This window comes from Theropithecus gelada, chromosome 11 (genome assembly GCF_003255815.1).
Source record: "Theropithecus gelada isolate Dixy chromosome 11, Tgel_1.0, whole genome shotgun sequence".
Classification (NCBI taxonomy): Eukaryota; Metazoa; Chordata; class Mammalia; order Primates; family Cercopithecidae; genus Theropithecus; species Theropithecus gelada.
The window spans coordinates 108,353,784-108,372,396 of NC_037679.1; the positions used below are offsets into that span (position 1 = coordinate 108,353,784).

At 37.6% G+C, this 18,613-nt stretch overlaps 1 protein-coding gene across 2 annotated transcripts in view; it reads left to right on the top strand.

The window, feature by feature from the left end:
• The first annotated feature begins 1,317 nt into the window (after positions 1-1,317).
• Positions 1,318-18,613, top strand: part of ATF7IP (activating transcription factor 7 interacting protein) — a 135,768-nt gene continuing 118,472 nt past the window's right edge. For both annotated transcript variants that reach the window (XM_025401977.1, XM_025401978.1), the window contains exon 1: positions 1,318-1,513. The gene's annotated coding sequence lies outside the window, so the exon portion shown is untranslated. The remainder of the gene's footprint in view (positions 1,514-18,613) is intronic.

The following is an 18,613-nucleotide window of genomic DNA, read 5'->3' on the forward strand; positions in this document are numbered from 1 at the left end:
TTTTTTTTGAGACGGAGTCTCGCTCTGTCGCCCAGGCTGGAGTGCAATGGCCGGATCTCAGCTCACTGCAAGCCCCGCCTCCCGGGTTCACGCCATTCTCCTGCCTCAGCCTCCCAAGTAGCTGGGAGTACAGGCGCCCGCCACCTCGCCCGGCTAATTTTTTTTTTTTTATATTTTAGTAGAGACGGGGTTTCACTGTGTTAGCCAGGATGGTCTCGATCTCCTGACCTCATGATCCGCCCGTCTCGGCCTCCCAAAGTGCTGGGATTACAGGCTTGAGCCACCGCGCCCGGCCTCTTTTTTTTTTTTTTTAAGAAGGAGTCTGGCTCTGTAGCCCAGGCTGGAGTGCAGTGGCGAGCTCTGGGCTCACTGCAATCTCAGCCTCACAGTTCAAGCAATTCTCCTGCCTCAGCCTCCCGAGTAGCTGGGATTACAAGCACGTGCCACCATGCCCTGCTAATTTTTGTAATTTTAGTAGAGACGGGGTTTCACTATGTCGGCCAGGCTGGTCTTGACCTCCTGACCTCAGGTGATCCACCCGCCTCGGCCTGCCAAAGTGCTGGGAATTACAGGCGTGAGCCACCGCACCTGGCCAAAACATATGTACATTTATTCTATCATTTAGCGCTTCCAACCTAGTTCAACTATAGTCATCATTGCCATTATACAGGTGAGAAAACTGAGTAACACACTTATTCCAAGGAACTGGCAAGGAAGCTGCAGTAGTCGAACTTGAACCCAGATCTCTTAACCAGTAAGGTAGCGACTTGTCCACTACTTCCTGTGGAATTCATTAAAGGCCGACTCCCAGCATGAAATTGAATGAATGGGATGAATACAACTTCTAGTGAGAGAATATGATAAAAAGTGCTTGCTCTGTTACCGAGCAACTGAAAAAAAATGTTTTTTTTTCATTCCATCATTATTAATACAATTCAAAGTACATTCTGTGAATTTAAAACATAAATGATGAATAAATCAACATACTCCTGGCTTTTTTGAAAATTTTTCCCTCTGCTCTTTAACTCTCACCTACCTCCTTCCTTCTTTCTTTTCTAAGCCTCATAGAGGGCGCTCACAAAGTGCTACTTATTGATTGAAGAAGCTCCACTCAAAAAACACACCTCACACTGCAACTGAGAGACGCAGCGCCACCACCTCGGGCTTCCTTCTCTTTTCCACGCAGGAGGCGGGGCCAATTTCCCTCATTCAAATAAAAAACCAGAATTTGCATGGGGAATGGCTAGTCCTTGAGCTTATTGGCTGATAGCACAGTGGGCGGGGTACATATCACGAGCCCGGAGCCCCGCCCACAATAATTTGCATAACGGCCCCGGCGCGTGCAAGGGAGAAGCGGGTTTGTTTTTGAATCTGCGGAGGCGGCGGCGGTGGCAGCGGCGGCGCGGCGACTGAAGCGCGCGAAAAGCTGAGGCGGCAACGTCGGGGACGGCTGCGCGGGACGGCTCTGTAGGAAGGAAGTTGGTTCCCCCTCCCTCAGCTTCCGCCCCAAAAGGTATATGTGAATCCCAGGGGCTGTTAAAACCACATTTTCTTAAATTACTATTGTATTTTTGAAGAGTCAAGACCGCATTATGGCGGCTGCGGGAGTTGTGTTTGCGCCTGCGCGGTTGCGGAGCTGCGGGCGGCGCTGCATGGGAGCACGTGATCTTGCGGGGTCGGGCTCTAGCTGCAGTTGTGCAGCTGGCGGGGCGGTGGCTGCGCAAGCGCAATATTCATTTTCGAGATCTAATGTTCTTGTTGGACGCCATTTGGGTTCTAGATTTAATTTTCCTCGTTCTTGAGGGGTTTCTTTGTGTTACCCTTAAAATCTCACATTTTTCAAGAAAAACATTTCTCTAATGTTGTACTCCTGGGCCGACCTGAAGCTCTTCTCTGTTTTTTCGATTTTTTGAGAAGCTGTGGACTTAATTTTCTGTGAAACTGATTGTCTTTTTTGGTTCTTGATTATAATTTCAGTTTTAAAGTATTGCTGGATTGAGGTTTATATTTAGGGTGGTAAAGATCAGCACCTAGTGGTGTTCTCACGGGAAGTGCATTTATTTGGACTGCATATTTGCAAATACATTTTTAACCCTATTTTTACCTGTTGTGTTATGAATGTGTGGAATGTTTACAAAACAGAAAGAACTTTAGTTTTGGGAATATTGGGGGAAAGGGAATAGTGGAAGAAATTACAGTGTGATCGAAAATGAAATCCCAATCTGAGGATTATTTTGGTTTTAAATATTTGATCCTAAGTAAATGAAGTTTTAATTTTGATCAGTTTGTATGTTTCTGGGCATTTGGATTTTACATGTTTTAAGTTCTTTAGGTGACTTGTTCATTACTGCTTCAGCTAGATAATTGTTGCTTTTTAAATTAATCAACTCATTTTCTTAGCATTTTTGTTTGCTATGACATGTAAGCTATAACATTTATTTGGTAAATTTTTCTGATGAAGAATTCTAGAAAGAACATCCATTACCCTGAGGCCTCTTTGAGGAAAGTGGACCATTAATAAAAAAAAAATTCTGTTCTTTTAAACACTATACTGTATACATGTGTGTTAGATGCAGCTGTGTTTGATTTTTTAATTGTAAGTGTGTTCCTGGTTTTATTAATAGTTTTTTTAGGGAAGGTAATTATAAATATGCTACTGATTAGTTTAAAATGGCAGTGTCAACTATAGTTAAATCTTATTTAACACATCTGGGGGAAGTTATATAAGATTTGTTATGATTCTCCCGTTGTGCAAATTCTTTCTTACTAGGCAAAAAAAAATGCAAATGTTTTCCGTAGATTTCATCTATGGCTCATATATACAACAACTGGTTTCTTGGTTGGTTATAACTCTTTAAGTTTGAATCAGTCTACTGTCAAATGAAGACGTGCCTTTTGCTTTATAATCTCTGTTAATTTAGGGAAATTTTTATTGCCTAAAACAAATACCATTAGTAAATATTAACTAGATGTAATTGAAAGTAATACTTTTGGTTGGTGGATTTTTAAATGACGTCACATATGAGATAGAATGGAGTTAGGAAAGATTCTTCTTTTTTTCTCAACAGAATATTTGACCTGATGTAGTTCCTGAATCTCTAAGGTCCTCTACACACAAAGTATATTTAGAGGACAGTTGTGTAATTTTCTCCCTTTTATGTTTCTGGGGTGGTTACCTAGCAGCCCCTTTCTACCACATGCTATTTCAGGCATTTTAGAGTAGAAAATACACATAAATGTTTAGGTTAACAAAAGAACTTTGATCTTAGGGCATGGTACACCTTACATTTCCAGAAAAATGAAATACTTTGGTGTATATATTTAAGCGTATGTTTTCATTTGAATATACAGATGATTGCTTCTTAGGTTAATATTGAAGGTAGTAAGAGGTATTTGAAAATACTCGAATATGAAGAACATTTCTTGATGGGACAATTTTGATGTCATGTTTCTTACAAGGCAGATATAACCATATAAACTTAATAAGATTAATTGCCTGAACACCAACTATTAGTTTATTAGTACTTTGTTGATAACAAGTGTATTTTAAAATTTTAGTTTGGTGGTTATGATGCCACAAACTTTTGACACATATCCAACATATATAACTATTAAGACTAGGTTACTCCAGGAATGAATACCAAGTTACTGAAGTTATTTGAAATCTTTGTGGCTTTGTAAATTTAAGATTTTGTATGTAGTTTAGAAAAGACAGATTTGAATTATTAAATAATTAGAACTATTTTTACTTTAAATTAGGATTTGCATATGTGATAAATGTATTGAAATATTTTTAAACTTACTCATTATAGAACATTTGGAAAATGTTGAAAATTAATTAACAATGCTTAGAAATAACCACTCTGAAGGTATTGGTGATTTGTGACTTCACTTTTCCATGGTTGAGCAATCTATAAATGTTTATTTATTAATTAGTTTTTCATTGGTACCATAATTTCATTTCTACTCTTTTAATGTTATGAGTGTCGTCCCATTAATTCTTCTAAAATATGTTTCATGGTTACATGATACTCTATTGTAATATCCCACATGATCAAATATTCTTTTTAAACACGTTTTTAAATGGTTACATATTATTATCTTTAAGAAGAATGTACTGTGACTTATTAAACCTTTCATTTTTTGTTTCCTGTTTTGCTTGTTGCTCATTTCTCTATTAAAAATAATGCTACAGTGAACATTCTTGTACTATACCTCAGAATATTTCTTTAAAATTACTTTCAAAGGACTTTTAAAGTAATTTGCAAAATTGATAAAAACTTTTTTGGAAAGCATTTTTTATCATATTCAATACCACCATCTTATGGGTGAAAAATAGTGGCTCATTAACTTTTTTTGATAACTAATGAAGTTGAATTTGTTGTTGTTTTATGTGTGCATTTTTTTTCATTTTCTGTGAGTTAGCTGTTTGGCTTTTTGTATATTTTTCTATGGTGAGTGTTACTGTTTTTCTTATTTGTTAGTAACAGCTACTTATGGCTTTGAGGTCCTTAGCTTTTAATATTTGTCACAGTAATTTTAAAATTACCTTTTAAATGGTTTATGATTTTATATGTTAAGAAGTTTTGCATTTTTATGTTGTAAAATGTACTGCTTTTTTTTTTTTTTTTTTTTTTTTTTTGAGATAGGATCTTGCTCTGCTGTGCATGCTGAAGTGCGGTGGCAGTGATCTCTGCCCACTGCAGCCTCGACCTGCCAGGCTCAAGCAATTCTCCCACCTCTGGAGTAACTGAGACTACTGGTGAAGGCTATCACACCCTGCTAATTTTTTTATTTTATTTTAGTTTTTTATAAACAAAGTCTCATTATGTTGCCCAGGCTGGTCTTGAACTCCAGGGGTCGAGAGAGTTTCCCACCTCAGCCTCCCAGAGTGCTGAGATTACAAGCATGAGCCACCATGTCCAGCCTGCACTGCCTTTTTCCTTTGTGATTTCTACAACACTTGTCTGCCTAGAAAATATTACCTGTTGTGAGGTGAATTACATATTTATATTGTATTTTATTTTATTATTACTGTTTTTTGGGGTGGAGTCTAGCTGTGTCTCACAGGCTGGAGTGCAGTGGTATGATTTCGGCTCACTGTAACGCTCCACCTTCTGGGTTCCAGCGATTCTCCTGCCTCAGCCTCCCAAGTAGCGGGGATTACAGGCGTGCATCACCACGCCCTGCTTTTAGTAGAGACAGGGTTTCCCCATGTTGGCCAGGCTGGTCTTGAACTGCTGACCTGAGGTGATCCGTCTGCCTTGGCCTCCCACAGTGCCGGAATTAGAGGTGTGAGCCACCGTGCACAGCCTTGTTCATGTGTTTTGTTAATTTTTTTACTAGAACTTTTTCTGGAAGTTTTAATAAACTTAAAAAATACTCTTACATCTATGTGGACATGTCTGTATTTTGACATATTTTGTGTTAAGATAAGTTACTAATTTCCATTTTTTCCAGATATCTAGTTTCCATAGACTTGATCCATTTCTTATTGGTTTGGTTGCTAATTTATGAGCTAGATTTGAGCAAACAATTCTGATTCATATACTAGGAATATTTAACCTGGGGTCCATTGGCCTCTAGGGGTTCTACCGATCCCTCGATATTTGATATACACCATTTTATGTGAGTCTGTGTGTGTGCATTTTTTTCCCCCCCAAGATGGAGTTTTGCCCTTGTTGCCTAGGCTGGAGTGCAATGGCACAATCTCAGCTCATCGCAACCTCTGCCTCCCAGGTTCAAATGATTCTTCTGCCTCAGCCTCCCGAGTAGCTGGGATTGCAGGCATGTGCCATTACGCCTGGCTAATTTTGTATTTTTGGTAGAGACGGGGTTTCTCCATGTTGGTCAGGCTGGCTCGAACTCCCTACCTCAGGTGATCTGCCTTCCTCGGCCTACCAAAGTGCTGGAATTACAGGTGTGAGCCACTGCGCCTGGCCTCATAAGTGCACTTTTCTGGGGAAACAGTGACAGCTTTCATTAGCTTCTCAAAAGAACATATAATACATAGTTTAAACAGAGATTGACAATGACTGTATCTGGGCCTTATTCTTAGAGCATTATTGCATTGTTTTATTTGCTGTAGGATTGTACACAATTTAAATATGTGTTTGTAGTGCTATATCCTATATAAAATGCAGTAGCCACTCACATGTCCATTTTACAATTTTTTTAGCTAATTGTGGCTGTTTTTGCAGATGAACTTTAGGTTCATTTGGTTAATTAAGAAAAGAAAAAGCTAGCTAATGGTTTTGGTTACAATTCCATTAAATTTACATTGGGTGAATTTATAACCTTATACTATTTTTTTTTTTTTAATTCATGAGTATTACACCCTTCCTGTAGACTACCAAAATGTACTATTTGCTAGGAGCTCTGGGAGAATTTGTGGTATCTGTGACTTTTCAGGAAGATGTTTTACAGCTATAATTTTAGTAGAGATGAATTAGGAGATGATATAAGATTATATTTCTGTTTTTAATCTGCCTTAGGACATGATGACATAAAAATAGTGTCAGTATGAAGTTAGACATGGTAAAAATAAGTCGCAAAGTAAAGTATTGTACAATATTTGAAATCAAAATCCTTTTTTCTTAAACAAAGACAATTTGAAAAGGTACCTTATTCCTTTTCTGGCCACGGTGGACCTTAATCTCATAATAAAGATAAAAATTTTTTATTTTAATTTCCTTGGTATCATTAAATTATTATATTTTCTCATAAGGATGTTTCCCTAATTATTAGAATAAGTTTATTCTTCATTAAATCTCTTTTTTATGCTGATTGCATTGAAAAAGATTATCTCCATTAATAAGGGTGTATTTCAGCTGTAATTCTACTATCTTAAATAATTGATTCAAGAGTCAGTTTATTGCCAAAATAACATTTTTATTGAACTAAACTTGTAAATTAGTGGAGGCATGAAAAGAAGAAATCAAGGAAATATAGAACTCTAATGATAAAATATTATTGGCTTTATGAAAATAAATCTGGAAACTAGATATAAAATATTAAGATATTTCCTTTAGTGGAACTCTCCTTTAAAATTCTTGCATGTTTGACCTTATATTTTATTAGAGAGGTCAAGACTATTTAAATGTTGCTTTGCCATGTTCTTTCTCAGATGTCCTGCCGTCCACAGAGTAAATCAGGGGCTTCTCCAGGCATTTTAATTTGTTGAAAACAAAACTAAGTTTTTTATCGATGATTTCAGCTTGTGTGGTGGAAACCATTTTGTATTGGAGACAGAGTGAGTGCTGGGGAGCATTTTCAGTTAAGAATGAGTAGATCAGGGCTGCTAGTGCTTGTTTATATGGTGTGAATGTTTTCAATTTTAAGTTTCGATCATTTGGATTTTAGAATCTTTAAGAGGATGACTCCGGTACCTCAGCCACTTTTCAAAAAAATGCCAGAGGCCTAAGGGAACTGTTATTACCTTCCTGAGATTCTTTATAGTTGACCTATATGAATATGAGAATCTGTGAAATGAAGATGACTTATTAAACCATCAGAAATATGCACTTACTCATGTCTGCAGTTTTCCATTGCTCAGAGTATTACAAGAAACATTTTGTGTTCTTTTATATCCAATAACTGGTAGTAACTAGCTGTGTTTAGGAGAGAGGATCCCTTTGTATGATGGTGATGTGAGGTAGTAATGCCATAATGTCTTACTATATATGATCCGTTCTCCCTATCTTTGTTGTTCATATAGCCCTATGCTACTTGGGGGAAATATTATCTGGTTTGGTACCTAGAAATTATGTGTCCATCACTCCTGGCACTTTAACATTCTAATAAGAAATTTGATTTGTATGTTAGAATAGTTATCCTCAGAACTATCAAAGCTGTAAAAGGAACTTTCTTTGGTTCAGTAATTCTCAATGATAATGCCTACCATTTTGTAGTAGGATAAAGCTAAAAGATGGAAAGGGAATCTGCTGTTTTGAGGACCAGGAGAGTTTGATGGAACGATAAAGAATGACTTGACTGCTGCAACTCATTCCCAGCTAAGGCTTTGGAGCCTTAGATGTATATCTGCCCTGTTACTCTTACTAGATAGAATGTCATAGGAAAAGAAAGAAATAGTAAAAAGCATAAGGGAAAAGAGGGACCACTTTTGAACTCTTTTGTTTCCTTTTAGGTGATAAATGTCTGAAGTGAATTCAATTTGAGTAAAAACTAAGCTGCCACAGTATAGGAGACTCCATTTCTGTTGTTTAAAGATGATAATGTGTTTTTTTCTTATGTAACCATACAAAGTAAGACTGTTTAGAGTTGATAAGTGATTTTGCCTTAACATATGGCTTCCATCACTAGCGGAAACATGATTACTCTCTAGTTCTACTAGCTAGAGGCAAGGAAGAAAGAACAATGGGAGTGCATATTCTTTCTTTTGAGAGCATGATATGGAAGTGGCACATAGCACTTTGACTCATAGTTTATGTGTGATCATTTAGTCATTGGGACATATTTAGCTGGGAAAGGAAGTCTGGGAAATATATCTAGCTGGATAATCATATACTTAGCTAAAACTAGAGAATGTTATAAAAGAGAAATGGATATTAATGAATAGCATTTTCTGCTATATAAGGAATTAGGAGAAGTGGTTTCAAAGTACTTCATAATTTGATACTGAAAACTATTTCTCTGTTTTAAGATTTAGGTTCAGTTATAGTATAACTATATATCTTCCATTGAAATGGTATTTTGGGGGTTTTGTGTTCGTGATTTGTGACTGGGGTCCCAGTTATTATAAATATTTATATTTGATAGAATTCTCCTCCTCTCTGCTTGCTACTGAAAACATTAAATTATGATTAGTTTTGCGAGATTTGGAATTCCTAATTTTTAAAACTCAGTGTAGTATTTTTGAACTTTACAGGTTAACTTGCTTAGTTCAAAAGGACTGTAGATGAATTAAGTGACAAATGTTTGAATAGTTTATGTTTGCATTATTTTATCCAGATTATTTTTTTCTCTTTATAACTGTATGTATAAAATACACATTTTCCGTGATGGAAAATGTGACTTTTTTTTTTTTTTTTTTTTTTTTTTTTAGTTGAGACTAGGGTCTCACTCTGTCAGCCAGGCTGGAGTGCAGTGGTGTGATCATGGCTCACTGTAACCTTGACCTCCTGGGCTCAAGGGATCCTCCTGACTCAGCCTTCTAGGTAGTTTGGACTACAGGCACATGCCACCATGCCCAAGTAATTTTATAATTTTTTTGTGTGTGGAGATGGGGGTCTTGCCATGTTGCCCAGTCTGGTCTTGAACTCCTGGGCTCAGGCAATCCTCCCCTCTTGGCCTCCCAAAATGTTGGGACTACAGGTGTGAGTCACTGTGCCTGGCCAAAAATGTGACTTCTAGGAGCATTGTAATATACACTGGTAAAAAGATTGTGGTTTGTAAATCCTCTGCACATAGGCAAAACTTAACTGATCAATAAGTAAATAGTTAAAAGTAGCTTTCTATGGAATATGACAAGTAAAACAAGAGATGTTTTTATAGGGTACAGAAAGTGGTGAGAGTGTTGGAAGGATATCAAGGAGATTTTATGGGAGTTGTATTTTAAACAATGAATTAGACAGATAATACTAGTAAAGGGAATAAATAGTATGTTCAAAATCTCAGAGGCCAGAAAGAAAGGTAGTGTGTTAGGAGAACTCTTAATAACTCTGATACATATCCTTGGTTTTTGTGAATAAAAGTCATAATTGCCATGGCACCCACATAATATGCCTAATAAAGCATGTTGTTACTCTCAGCTGGAAATTCTCTATTTTCTCTTTGCTTTACTTTATATATATATTTAAAGGCATTTATTCCTTTCCACTTTTATGTTTATAGTTATTTGTGTAGTACTTTATAAGCTTCCTGGGGTTAGGAATCATATCTTATTGATATATCTGACAATTTTTTAAGACAAATTCTTTCTAAGGTATGATAAGACCACTATTAAAAGTATAAGATTGCTTTCTACAGTATTAAAGTATTAATATTCAATAAATACTTGCTTATCAAAAGAATAAAATTCCTACGTTTTAGGTGGAGGTGAAAAAAAGGGAATAAGATATTCTAATTATTTTCTTTTATTTAACTCATTATCCACAGATGTCAGAACTTTTTTTAAAATCAGACATGTAATTTACTCAAATGGCAAATACCCACATGATAAATTGTCATATGGGAAGATTTGACGGGCACTTTATGTATGAAAAATTATAAATAGTCAGTTTTAGGAAAAAAAAATCTTCAATGTCATTCATTAAGAACCAGAAGAAAATTAAGAAAACAAGGAAGCACCTTTGCTTGCTTATTAGTAAAAAGTTTCTAAAATATGACTGTGAAGAGCCTGCATATATAAATTAATAAGGGTTTGAGGAAAAGATGGAATGATATTATTTTGTATTTTAGGTTTGTATAATCTTCTTCCCCCACCAAACTGACTTTAAATGATTTAAACGTTGAAAGACAAAAGTAAATAAATAAATGAAGAAAGAAAAGAAGAACAAAAGAAAAGTCAAAGAATTTTCCTAAAATCAGTTAGTTACACAGTGAAGTGGAAAGAACAGTAGTTTTGTATTGGGACCTGGGCAATTAGTGTCTCCTGTCAGTGTTCTTTATCTTTAAAATGTGGAGTTACCTCCTACAGGGTAACGTTTTGAGGGTTAAATACGATTAGATATATAAAATGCTTAGCATCTGTGCCTCACACATATCTCTAGTTTTAATCAATCGGTGAATCAATTAGTCATTCATGAATATTTATTAAGAAGCAACTATGTGCAGGGAGCCCTGCAATGCAGGGAGATTTATAGAAAATAATATTCTTGATTTCTGGAGCTAGAATTTAAATGCATTTAAAAAGTAACTTGGAAAGGTGGGTTTCATAATACCACTCACTAGTAAGGTAAATAAGCATTTAGGAAAGTAGTTTACTTGTAAAGGTTTGTGATGGAGACCAGTTTTAGGACGGACTCATTTAAAAACAAATGGGTATTTAAAGGGAAAAAACCCCACAAGATTACTAAATTCACTAAATTTACACTAAACATCTTCCTGGTGAAAAAGCAGCCATTTTCTCACGTTAATTGTCATATCTGCAAGGTTTGGCAGTGTTCATCCTTGGCAAAGTTAGGGATGAAGACATTTTGGGCACTAAGTCCACATAGAATTACTCCTTGCTCTCCTTTTAAAAAATCTGCTGGACGTGTTCACTCAAAATTGATACCAAGTATCATTTTTCATCCATAGCCCTTCCTTGAAATCAAGCTGCAGCCTCTTAAGGCATAGATTTGGCCATAAAGTTTGTTAAATGATTTTCTGAATTGGTATATTTTCATGTTTTCTTTGGCCATTTAAGTCACATAGGTCTATTGAGGTATTGACCTATGATGTAGTAAGACATCCCTATTGTGTGCTTAACAAAACTATGTCCATTTGATATGAAGGTAAGAGTTAACCTCTGTATGGATGTTTTGTGAAGTACTATAATTGACTTATTTATTTATTAGCTTGTCTCCACTATCAGAAACCAAGTCATCTGACTTATCTCAATGAGCTTTCTTTCATCTGCAGTACCTGTAATTGTAGGGTATCTTGGGGTTTTCTGAGATTCCCACATTTATCAGTATTCCAGGTGTTTTGGAAAATACTATTCTTTATTCCCTTCAAAGCTTGGAATCTATAAGCTATAGAAGAGATACTAAATTGATTTCTCGTGAAGATTTGGTAGGCATGATTTCTATATTTAAGATGCAGTCCTTGGGAGGCTGAGGCAGGAGAATCGTTTGAATCTGGAAGGCAGAGTCTGCAGTGAGCCAAGATTGCGCCACTGCGCTCCAGCCTGGGCGACAGAACAAGACTCCATCTCAAAAAAAAGAAAAAAAGATGCAATTTTTGTTCCCTGTAATACCTAATTAAAGGAAATTTGTGCTTATTTATTTATTTGTTTTTTTTTTGAGACAGTGTCTTGCTCTGTTGCCCAGGCTGGAATACAGTGGCATGATCTTGTCTCACTGCAACCTCTACCTTTCAGACTCAGGCAATTCTTGTGCTTCAGCCTCCCGAGTAGCTGGGATTACAGGCATGCACCATCACGCCCTGCTAATTTGTGTATTTTTAGTAGAGATGGGGTTTCACCATGTTGGCCAGGCTAGTCTCGAACTCCTGACCTCAAGTGATCTGCCCGCTTCGGTCTCCCAAAGTGCTCTGCTTATAAACGTGAGCCACTGAGCCCAGCCTGAAATTCATTTTTAAATTTCACATTTCCAGTGTGGTTATGGTTACAAATTTGATTTATCCAATTTTTTTTTTTTTTTGAGACAGAGTCTCACTCTGTCACCCACGTTGGAGTGCAATGGTGCAATCTCGGCTCACTCCAATTTCTGCCTCCTGGGTTTAAATGATTCTCCTGCTTCAGCCTGCCAAGTAGCTGGGATTATAGGCGCCCACCACCACACCAAGCTTATTTTTCTATTTTTAGTAGAGATGGGGTTTCACCATGTTGGTCAGGCTGGTCTTGAACTCCTGACCTCAAGAGGATCACCTCAGGTGATCCACCTGCCTCAGCCTCCCAAAGTGCTGGGATTACAGGCATGAACCACCGTGCCTGGTCTGACTTACCCAATTTTATCCTGGTAGGAAGGAGAACAGATTCTTACTGAAACTGTGTAAACTGAGTCATAAAAAGTAAAAAGATTGAGTTATGATACTTCATACAATATTTAATAATTGTTCTAAGCAGTCTCTGGACAAGGCTGAACAACATATTCTGTATTTTTCTTCTTCCTTTTTTTTTTTTTTTTTTTTTGAGACGGAGTCTTGCTCTGCCGCCCAGGCTGGAGTGCAGTGGCCGGATCTCAGCTCACTGCAAGCTCCGCCTCCCGGGTTCACGCCATTCTCCTGCCTCAGCCTCCCAAGTAGCTGGGACTACAGGCGCCCGCCACCTCGCCTGGCTATTTTTTTGTATTTTTTAGTAGAGGCGGGGTTTCACTGTGTTAGCCAGGATGGTCTCGATCTCCTGACCTCGTGATCCGCCCGTCTCGGCCTCCCAAAGTGCTGAGATTACAGGCTTGAGCCACCGCGCCCGCCCTTTTTTTTTTTTGAAATGGAATTTTGCTGTGTCGCCCAGGCTGGAGTGTGGTGGCACGAACTTGGCTCATCGCAACATCCACCTTCAGGGTTCAAGCGATTCTCCTGCATCAGCCTCCCGAGTGGCTGGGATTAAAGGCACATGCCACCAGGTCCAGCTAATTTTTGTATTTTTAGTAGAGATGAGGTTTCACCATGTTGGCCAGGCCGGTCTCCAGCTCGACCTCAGGTGATCTGCCTGCCTCGGCCTCCCAAAGTGCTGGGATTACAGGTGTGAGCCTCCATACCCGGCCCGATATTCAGTATTTTTCTATAGAATCATTCATAAAATGTTTTTGGTGGCTTCTTTAGCTTATAACCTATATTAAAACATTTCACAGGATATTTTTTCCCCTGATCTCTGAGGGGGAAAGATACTACTATTTCTTTTTTTTTTTTTTGAGGCGGAGTCTCCCTCTGTCACCCAGGCTGGAGTGCAGTGGCCGGATCTCAGCTCACTGCAAGCTCCGCCTCCCAGGTTTACGCCATTCTCCTGCCTCAGCCTCCCGAGTAGCTGGGACTACAGGCGCCCGCCACCTCGCCCGGCTAGATTTTTGTATTTTTTAGTAGAGACAGGGTTTCACCGTGTTAGCCAGGATGGTCTTGATCTCCTGACCTTGTGATCCGCCCATCTCGGCCTCCCAAAGTGCTGGGATTACAGGCTTGAGCCACCACGCCCGGCCGAAAGATACTACTATTTCTATGAAGTACACCTTAAGTTGGAGGTTAGAGATAGATTGAGAAGAAAGTATTCTTCTCTTATGACTATTTAAAATAAAACATTAACCACAATTAAATCATTCATTTAGTCTTAGGTAATTCTTGTTTTTTTGATCTTGTGTTAAGCAACCTACTTACACAGAATTGACTGGTCTGTAGAACATAACCATGAAAATCATGATCCATTCCCTTGATACAGTTATGACAGTTGTTGATTCATGATGTCACCTTTATACCAGGATGCCTGCATCTATGAGTCTCTTCCATGTAAATAGTAATAGTTAAGACGATTTGGTACAGTTACTAATAATCTTTTGATGTTTATTTAAAAGACTTAATTTATAAGACACATTTCCTCAGGTAGGTGGCAGCAAAAATCTTGACTCATGTTTAGTTCTTGAGTGTCATTGCTTCTGTGTGGCCTAGTTGCTCACCTCTTGTATACAACTGTCATCTGTATAATTTTATTCACCATTGATACAGTTTGGATCCGTATGCCCACCCAAATCTAATGTTAAATCATAATCCTCTATGTTGGAGGTGGGGCCTGGTAGGAGATAATTGGGTCATGGGGTGGATTTTTCATGAATCGTTTAGCACCATCCCCCTTGGTACTGTCCTCCGCAGTAGTGACTTGAGTTCTTGTGAGATCAGGTCATTTAAATAGTGTGTAGCACCTCTTTTCTTTCTCTCGTTCTCGCTTCTGCCACGTGATGTGCATGCTCCCCCTTTGCCTTCCATCATGTTTGTAAATTTCCTGAGCCCTCACCCCGAGAACCCAAGCAGATACCACTGTACTTCCTGTACAGCCAGCAAAACTGTGAGCCAATTAAACTTCATTTCTTAATAAGTTACCCATTTTCAAGTATTTCTTTATAGCAATGCAAGAATGGACTAATAAAACCGTTAGTGAAGATTTCCTTACCTGTCTTCTAGGACCCTTGTTTTCCAAATGCTTTGTCTTTTTATCGACTTATTCTGTCCTTGGCAGGAGAATTCTTAGAATTTTCCCTGCTGATAGAAAGCTACACATTCTCCAGTAGCTTTTTGAGAAAGGGTGCATGGGAGATACCGGTTTTAAAGACCATGCATGTTTGAAAAATATCATTCTATATTTTCATGCTTGATTGATAGTTTGGCTGGGTATAGAATTCTAGGTTGAAAGTCTTTTCTTTCAGAATTTTAAAGACACTGCTCCATTATTTTCTTCCTACTATTATCACTACTGAGAAATCTGAAGCCATTCTGATTTCTCCTCTCAGTGGAAGCTTATAGAATTGATTATTAGTCTTTAGTCTTATGGCATTTCAATGGAACGTGCCCTTGTGTGGATCTGTTTGTTATGGTCTGCTGGCATACTTTGGGCTCTTTTGGTCTGGAAATTCTTGCCCTTCAACTCTGGAAAGTTTTCTTAAATGATTTCATTGGTGATGTCTTTGTGTTTGTGTGTGTGTGTGTGTGTGTGTGTGTGTGTGTGTGTGATTCCAATTTGAATTTTTGAATGGATACTCCAATCGTATCTTTTCTTCTGATTTATAATTTTGCCTTTTTGCTAAGGTTGGTTTCTTCAGCTTTATCATCCAGTCCTTCTATTGAGTTTTTCATTTTTTTCTATCATGTTCTTAATTTTCATTCCTTTTCTGTAGCATTGTATTCTTCACTCAAGAATATAACATCTTGTCTGCATATATTAATTTTTTTTGAAGTTTTCTTATTCCTGCATAGTCTATTGCTTCATGTATTTTTTTTGCTTTCGTTTTTCTTTGGTTTCTGTCATGTTGGAAACTTTTCTCAATTGCCTTTTTTAGCTAACTGCATAATGTGATGTGATGTGGAAGATTAAAAAGTTGATTGCCTTATCTAAATTAGACAGTTTTAAACTTCCCTTTAGGCTGATCTGGGTGAGCCATTTTGGGAGAGTTCTCCAGAGACCTTAGGTCTTACGTCTTGTGCTGGTCAGACATCCCCAGAGAATAGTCTTCCATTTTTATAAATAGAGAAATAGGCTCTGATTGCCAGCACTCTGGGAGATTCATGAAGAGGACTAGGGATCTCTGCAGTCTGGACTTGGTCCTTCTCTTTTTGATATGGTACTCTTAGTTTTTTGTTTTTTTTTCTAGGCAGAATCTCACTCAAGCTCAGGCCGGAGTGCACTGGCACAATCTTGGCTCACTGCAATCTCTGCCTCCTAGACCAAGGGATTCTCTTGTCTCAGCCTCCCGAGTAGCTGGGATGACAGGTGTGTGCCACCACGCCCGGCTAATTTTTGTATTTTTAGTAGAGATGGGGTTTCACCATGTTGGCCAGCCTGGTCTTGAACTCCTGACTTCAGTTGATCCACCTGCCTTGGCCTCCCAAAGTGCTGGGATTACAGGCATGAGCCACCGTGCCTGGCCAGATACTCTCATTTTTAACTGCAGATACTGTCTTCAGACTTTTGTTAGGGTTGGGAGGAGCAGATAGTCACTGTTAAATGTGTTTGGTAAAGGCATCTAAGATATCTTTCTGCTTCTTAAACAGCAGTCACTATTTTGGCCATTTTATCCTTCTCTCTGCTCCCTTCACTCTGACTTTCAAAGGTGCTTAGTTCTTCTACTTCCTATGATTTTTCAGGTTTCTGCCAGGTAAATTGGATTGGTTCTTAACTTGTTACCACTGCAGCTTGGAATATTGTGTTTTAGGGATTGCTACGTTAGTTACAGCTGGTCCTGCTTATTTATTTATTTATTTTTGAGACCAAGTCTCACTCAGTCGCCTAGGCTGGAGTACAGTAGCTTGATCTCGGATCACTGTAGCCTCCACCTCCCAGGTTCAAGCAATTCTTGTACCTGAGCCTCCCTGAGTAGCTGCGACTAAGGTGCGCCACCACACCTGGCTGATTTATGTGTTTTAGTAGAGATGGGGTTTTGCCATCTTGGTCAGGCTGGTCTGGAACTCCTGGCCTTGAGTGGTCTGCCCACTTTGGCCTCCCAAAGTATTGGGATTACAGGAGTGAGCCATCACGTCTGGCCGGTCCTGCTTATTTTTCAGCTTCCCAAATCTTTGTGGCTGTTACCTCTTATTTCTCTCTGTGTTTTAGGATTTATGCCTAAAAAAAAAAACAAAAAAAAACTTTATTGTAGTTTTAGTGGGATTTGAGGGAGTGAAATTAGGTGTTCTTAGTTCATCATCTTAATACCATTCTAACATGCGTTTTAGATTTTAATATGTGTAATGTTAATAATAACTTACAATTAGAGCATCTTAAATAAACAAAACATATATTTCCTCTGAACCAAATACAGTGAAACTTTTTCTTTAGATGCTATAGTTTTCAATAATTTGCATATGCAAAGTTTTCAAATAGCATAATATATAAAAAAAGTAATGGTTGACTAGAGTTAATTCTAGTTGTTTTTTTTTTCTTTCATTACTAATTATGTGACTCCTGGCAAATGATTACATTCACTGGTCTTAAAATTTGAGATTGTAGCACTCTTATTTTACATGGTCATTGTAAGAGGGAAATAAAAAAAAAATTGAATGCAGCTTGAGCAACATAGTGAGACATTATCTCTACAGAAAATTTTAGAAATTTGCCAGTTGTGGTGGTGTGCACCTGTGGTCCCAGTTAATCCAGAGGCTGAAGTGAGAGAGTCTCTTGAGCCCAGAAAGTTGAGGCTGCAGTAAGCTGAGCCATGATTGCACCACTGCACTCCAGCCTGTCTACAAACAAATAAACGAAAAAACAAAAAGACTTGTGAAAGTGCTGATTTTTAATTAGGAAAAGATTAAACATTGGATAGTCATGGAATTGTTTCCTGAACATTAGAAATTGGTTGCAAGTAGTTATGCTTCTATAAATTAACAATGATTGGTCTCATTACAAATGACCCTATATAAAACAAATTTCTTGTAATCTGTGACATTATACAATCAAGCTGAATCTTACTTTTTTAGTAATATTAATAAAAATTAAAAGTAAATCACTTAGGTTTCCTGTAGATTTTCTCAGAGTCATCTATCATAAGCACATAGTAGTTCCTATGTAGTTCCTGAAAAGTGCCCTACAAAAGTTATTTTTCCATCTTGGATTCTGAAGTGCAGATGTTTTTAGGCCAAGACTAAAATCTTAGTAGACATATTAGTTGACTACTTCTTAGAAAGTAGGAGTTGAGATCCTAAAAATGAAGGTTCTTTTGAGGTTTTTGTGGTAGAAACAAAAACACTGAGAATTTTAGCTCACTATTTATTGAGCAAATAACTGTGTTTTATCCTATGGAAGAGAATGGAAAATGAATTAAGATGTGATTTATATCCTTATATAAAGATTATTTGCATAAAGATACAAGTAATGAAATGTGGTAAGTATAATGATGATATGCGTAAAAGATATTGAGAGAGTAATGATACCTGGTTTGGGGATGTGCATAGTAAGGAGAGATTAAGGAAAGAATTTTTAGTGATAGGGTAATATAGGTTGAATCATGTAGAGGATATATCAAGTAAACTATAATAGGATAGTTTCTTTGGGATAAAGATGCTGGCCTCGACACTTATTTTATCTGAATAACAGCCTAATTATTTTCCTTTTCTAAACTGTTTCATCAGACACAGAAACAGAACCAATGTGTGAAGAGATGGATGAAGCTCTGTCAGCTGGTACTAAGTGTTGTCTAAGTTGCATTTCTGCTTGTATCAGTTCTGTGCAATTTTATTGGAGAATTTTGGATTTTCAGATTAGGGATGTCCAACCTATATTATTAGTAGCCAGCAG